Below are 6,569 nucleotides of genomic sequence, written 5' to 3' on the forward strand. Positions count from 1 at the left end.
GGCCCGGCGGCGCGGAGGAGAGAGAGAGGCCGGCGGGGACACGTGGCGGCTTCGGATTGGCCCAGGAGCAGCGGCGGACGCGTCCGGCGGCGGGTGGATGTGTCCGGCGGTGAGGACGAGGCTTCATCTAGGGTTTGATCCGCGAAAATGGATGGGGAGGGCGTTTATATAGGTAGAGGGAGCTAGGAGAGTCGAAATGATGAGCGGTTTTTGCCCGTATGATCGTGATCGAACGACCGAGAGCATGGAGGGGGTTTGGATGGGTTATTGGGCCACTTTGGAGGGGTGTTGGTCTGCACACAAAAGAGGCCTTTGCGGTTACCCGGTTAACCGTTGGAGTATCAAACGGACTCCAAATGGCACGAAACTTGACAGGCGGTCTACCGGTGGCGTACCAAGGCCATTTGGCAAATCACGGTCCATTCCGAGAATGTTTAACACCCGCTCACAACAAGAGACAAAAGGGAGACGCTAGAGGACATAGGAGTGTCGGATTGCAAAACGGACAACGGGGAAAATGCTCGGATGCAAGAGACGAACATGTATGCAAAATGAGATGCACATGATGACATGGCAAAATACAACACGCAAGTAAAAGACACGGCAACTACGGCGAATAACTGGAGGACACCTGACGCATCGAATCCGGGGCGTTACAACTCTCCTCCACTAACAAGAGATCTCGTCCCGAGATCTTAGGACCGAGACGGGGGGAGAATGAGGTGAAATAAGAACAAAAGAGAGAGGATGAACAAAGTCAGAGCACTCGGGTAGAAAGAGAAAAGGCGAATATGACAAGAATCAAAAGCTCATGGAAACAAGATAGACTCTGAAACCACTCCAGTTAGACAAGGCAGAAAAGAATAAGCACGAAAGAATTTGGACAGCACTCCGGCTGAAACATGGAGGAATAGAACACGAGCTTGAGAGGATGGAATGATACTTGATGAAGACATGACACAAAACCTTCGGAAAGAATGGAAAGAGTTGAATAAAAAGAACGGAGAAGAAAATGACAACTTGTGCCACAAACGAAATTGAAAGCATCTTTAGAAGGAAGGTTTAAACGGGGTTGTTGAGAAAATCAATAACGAAAAGAATAAGCTTGTTGTGGTCTTATGGTAACATCTCAAGATCATAAGGTGATAATCAGCCACAAACGGAAATGTTTGGATAGCTGAGAAGAACGAAGAAATGCAAAACTCCACTTCAAAAGAATATGGAGAATTAATTACACTTTGAAAAGCAAGAAGGAAAGATACTTAAGCTCCTTCGATAAGAATCTTGATGAACACTTGAAGAATGAATTAAATCATGAAGAACCACCATGAAGAACTCCGGTGACAAAAAGATGATGAGATAGAATGAAGGATGAAAAAATAAGATTAAAGCTTGCGGTGATTTAGATGGAAGGATCCGACGAAATGGCCGAGGAAATTTGAACTCCGAAAAAGAAAAGATGAAAATACTTAGAACTAGAATTTATTCACCAAGAACAAACTCCGAAAAAAAGGATTAATCACTTGGACGAAATAAGAATAAGATTTATTGTATGCTTATCCTTCATCAAATTTAATTAATGAAAAACGAATTTTGCATTCAACTTATTCTTGTTGAAAAGGATTAAGGGGGGGGGGGATATATCGCAAAACTTGAGAAAGTCTTCATGAACCACCGATAGGATTGAAAAGAACGAAAGGATTAATATGATGACAAAGGAAAAAGAATCTGAATGAACCACCGTAAGAATTCGAAAATGACTGATGAAAGAGAAAGAATCACCAGGAAGAATTAGCAGAACAAATATGCTAGAGGGGATTTAGATGCAAAAGAACAAAGAGATCATGAGCTGATTAAAGAACACTTGAACGAAGCACCAGAATAATTGGATAACGGTAGCTAAAATGTGAGGACAAAGAATTCTTCTGGAATGATGGCCTCCGGTGAAAGAAACGGGAAAACAACTTCTGACATACTCCGGATGGGTAAGAAAAGGAATATCTGACAAATGGAATAATTCAATAGGATAACAAGAAGTTGGAACCCCGAATCTTCAAGAGAACGAGCAAGATTTAGAGGAAACCCTCTTCTTCGGTCTTCAAATGACGACGAGAAACACCACCAAAATTACTGAGATACTTCGGAAGAATGAAAAGCGAAGAGGTTGAGCCAACAATGAAATGATTTGAAATCAGTCTTGCAAAAGGCATGTGACTGATGAAATTCATTCTTACGTCAAACTCGAAAAGAATTAGGAATGGCTCCGGAATAATTAGAAGAGTCAGGTAAGATCCTGGGAAAAGACCTGTGGGTTAGGGCCCACTAAAAGAAAACACCGTTGGAAAGGGATTGTTGAATGAGAAATGATGCACCGGAACGATTGAAGGATTTTGAATGATGTGACAACCTCGAATTAAACGGATGCAACCATGAATCTTCTGAGATGTCTTCAACACTCCGGGATTATAGAATGGCGAGAGGCGAGCGAGCAAGGGAAATATTTGAGCTGAGGGAAAGAATACAATCGACAATGAAAAAATTTAATTTGGATCCACCGGAAAGAAAATGCGATGAACAATGATTAATTAGACGAGACTTCACCGGTTGGGACAATTGAGGAAAGACTGAAGATACTCCGCACGAATGATATTTATGCTCGAGAGAGAGTCAGACTCCAGGGAGAAAAAGGGGTGGGACGGCGGGAAAACAAAGGCAACTTGGAAGGGGGAACCGACAAAATATCTTGAATAGAAAACACTGGTTGAAATCATTGAGGAGAGAAAGCAAAGACTTCACACGAGTAGGAAGGATACTCGATTACGGACTCTGGCTCCGAGAAGAAAAGGGTGGGCGGGTGGGAAAAGAAAACAACTGAGGATTGAACTTGAAAAAACAAAGACGGTCGAATCACTTTGACGAGAAATGCACCGGATGCAAAGAGCTGAGGAACAACGATCAGAAAACCAACTGCGTGATCCTAAATAAAAATTTGAAGGGGAAGAGTAGTAATTCAAAACACCTACGTCAAGATTCCTCACCATAGGGACGAAGGGGCTGAGGAGTAAAAAGAATTCCTACTCTCCGATATAACTAGACTGCAAAAATAGTTTTCTTCTAGACTCAACAATGGCCAAACTACACGATCAATCAAGGGGGCTCCTAAGGTCGGTTGAGGCTCTGATACCAACTTGTCACGCCCAATATGCGACCCTATCCAAGAGGAACTCGAAGGTCCCACCAAGGATAGACCCGCATATTGAAACGTTTTTGCAAGGTGGATATCATTACATCAACAATACATAATAGATGGGGATACATACAAGAGACAAACAATGCCACACGAATACATCAATACATCAACTTACATAAGAGCATCATCCGACTACGGATGAAACACAAACAGAAACTCAAACAACATCCACCCTGCTAGCCCAGGCTGCCGACCTGGAACCTATCCCCTGATCGAAGAAGAAGCAGAAGAAGAACTCCAAAACAAGTAAACATCACTCTCGCGTTATGATCATCACATAACCTATACCTGCGACTGGTGTTGTAGTAATCTGTGAGCCATGAGGACTCAGCAATCCCATTACCATGGGTATCAAGACTAGCAAAACTTAATGTGAAAGGAAGGGGAAGTGGTGAGGTTGCAGCAGCGACTAAGCATATATGGTGGCTAATATACGTAAATAAGAGCGAGAAGAGAGCAAACGGAACGGTCGTGAAGCTAGCAATGATCAAGAGGTGATCCTGAACCCCTACTTACGTCAAACATAACCCAAAAACCGTGTTCACTTCCCGGACTCCGCCGAAAAGAGACCCTCACGGCTACACACGTAGTTGATGCGTTTTAATTTGGATCTGGTGTCAAGTTATCTACAACCGGACATTAACAAATTCCCATCTGCCACATAACCGCGGGCATGGCTCTCGAAAGTTTATACCCTGCAGGGGTGTCCCAACTTAGCCCATCACAAGCTCTCACGGTTAACGAAGGATATTCCTTCTCCCAGGAAGACCCGGTCAGTCTCGGAATCCCGGTTTACAAGACATTTCGACGATGGTAAAACAAAACCAGCAAAGCCGCCCGATGCACCGACAATCCCGATAGGAGCTGCACATATCTCGTTCTTAGGACAACACCGGATAAGTCAAGCTACGAGTAAAACCAGACTCGAGTTTCCCCGAGGGGGCCCCGCAGGCTGCTCGGTTCGGACCAACACTTAGAGAAGCACTGGCCCGAGGGGGTCTAAAATAAAGATGACCCTTGGGTTAATTACTCCCAAGGGAAAAGTAGGTGGTGGTGAGGCAAATGGTAAACCAAGGTTGGGCCTTGCTGGAGGAGTTTTATTCAAAGCAAACTGTCAAGGGGGTCCCATAAATCACCCAACCGCGTTAGGAACACAAAATCCGGGAACATAACACCGGTATGACGGAAACTAGGGCGGCAAGAGTGGAACAAAACACCAGGAATAAGGCCGACCCTTCCAACCTTTACCAAGTATACAGATGCATTAACAATATAAGAGATATTATGATATCCCAACATAATCCTGTCCACCATGGAGCAATCTTCAACTTCACCTGCAACTAACAACGCTATAAGATGGGCTGAGCAAAGTGGTAACATAGCCAAACAACGGTTTGCTAGGAAGGGTGTCAAAGGTTAGAGGTTCATGGCAATTGGGTGGCTTGAAGAGCAAGTGATAGTAAGCGCAGCAAAGCGATAGAACGAAGCAACTAGCATAGCAATGATAGTAATGAGATCCAAGGTGACGGTCATCTTGCCTGAAATCCCGGTAGGAAGAAGAACGAGTCCATGAAGAAGACGAACGGATGAAGCCGAACCAAGCGTAGACGAACGAATCCTCACGATCGCAACAAAACAGGAACTATCGAGAAGAAGCACACAACATAGTAAACACACCACACATATACATGACATGATGCACAACCAAGCATGATGCAAGACAAGACTACATGAAGCTACTCATCGCAAGAGATGATGCATACAAGAACAACACATCAAAGCAAGTTTAAATGAGGCCGGAAACAACATATAACAATTCCGGTAAGTCCTCATATGCAAGTTTATAAATTGGTCCAGAACTGCATAAACCCTATGTTCAAGTTGTTAAACAGCAAGTTAAAATGCACCAAGATGATCTACACGAAATTCTAGGCAAGTTTCATATAAAGTTCATTTAGTTCGGAGCTACGGCCTAGAAGATATGAGCAAAACAAGTTAAACATGGCATTGATGCAAAATGCATCCAAACATCAAGCAAACACCTCAAAATAAGGATGCAACATGATAATCTGTGACTACATGCAATTCTAAGCAAGTTTCATATAGGGCACACTCAAAACGGAGCAACGGTGCAACATACACTCTATACAAGTTTAAGAGGACAAGCTGTCAAAAACAGCCGCTAGGCATCTAGCAAGCATCAAAACCATATGCTACAACATCTCAACATAAGAACAAAAAGCATGGGCATGAAGTACAGGTAAAGGATGACAAAACATGAACATTGAGATATCTCCAGAAATCAATAGAACATGCTCAAAAGGACATGGCAATGTTGCAAATAATAACAGTTTCAGTCATTAGCAGAAATAATATCAGGTTGCAATGTTTAGAGCAATCAAACGACATGCTACATGAACTTATCATGGCAAAAAAAGGCATGGCTTGATAGTACTAATGACAAAGAACAATACTCACTTACTGAACTTATTTCAAAGATCAACAGAAAAGACGGTAGGATCCATGCAAACATGCCAAATGATATGACAGATTCAGGCATGGCAGGAACAACGATAAGTAGGCATGTTGGTGAGCTGTACCACTCACCATAGAGCAATACATGGCATTACAAGGTAACCAAAAGTAACAATACATGTTTTTGATGCTAAGCATGGCAAGAGAAAGTTCATAGGGTGCATGGATCACTAGCAAAGCTCATGGAAAAACTGAACTTAATGTTAACAGGTCGACAGCAACATTATTTAGCAATTTGAGAGCAAGATTACAACAAGTTACAACAGGCTATAAATGAAACCAGGAGCTTGAATAGATAGAGCATGACATGTATAACAAACCATCCTTAGTGAGCATCTCCATATTATGCATCGAATAACTTGTAGCAGAAGGTTTACATAACATCATGATATAGCAGATTCAGACTAGCAAAACAGCAACAGCAAGTACCCTACTTCACGAGCTCGATGCACTCACTACGAGACTCACAAAAATACATGGATTGCACCAATGTAAAGATGACATGATGTAGCACAAAACACATGTAGACATCAAGCTCATAGGATGCACACACAAAATACAATGAAAAAGAAAAATTATCAAGTAATAACAGTTTCAGCAGGTTAACAACAACATGCATTCTTGCAACGATGATTAGGGCATTAAGATGGACTCAAACAAACATGGCACCATGAAATGAAATGAAGAGCACCTCATGATGAACATTTTGATATATCATGCATGCAAAATGGAGCAGTATGCAGGTAGATATGGCATGATGAACATAGGCACATAATGATAGAAT

This window comes from Triticum dicoccoides, chromosome 6B (assembly GCF_002162155.2).
Source record: "Triticum dicoccoides isolate Atlit2015 ecotype Zavitan chromosome 6B, WEW_v2.0, whole genome shotgun sequence".
Classification (NCBI taxonomy): domain Eukaryota; kingdom Viridiplantae; phylum Streptophyta; class Magnoliopsida; order Poales; family Poaceae; genus Triticum; species Triticum dicoccoides.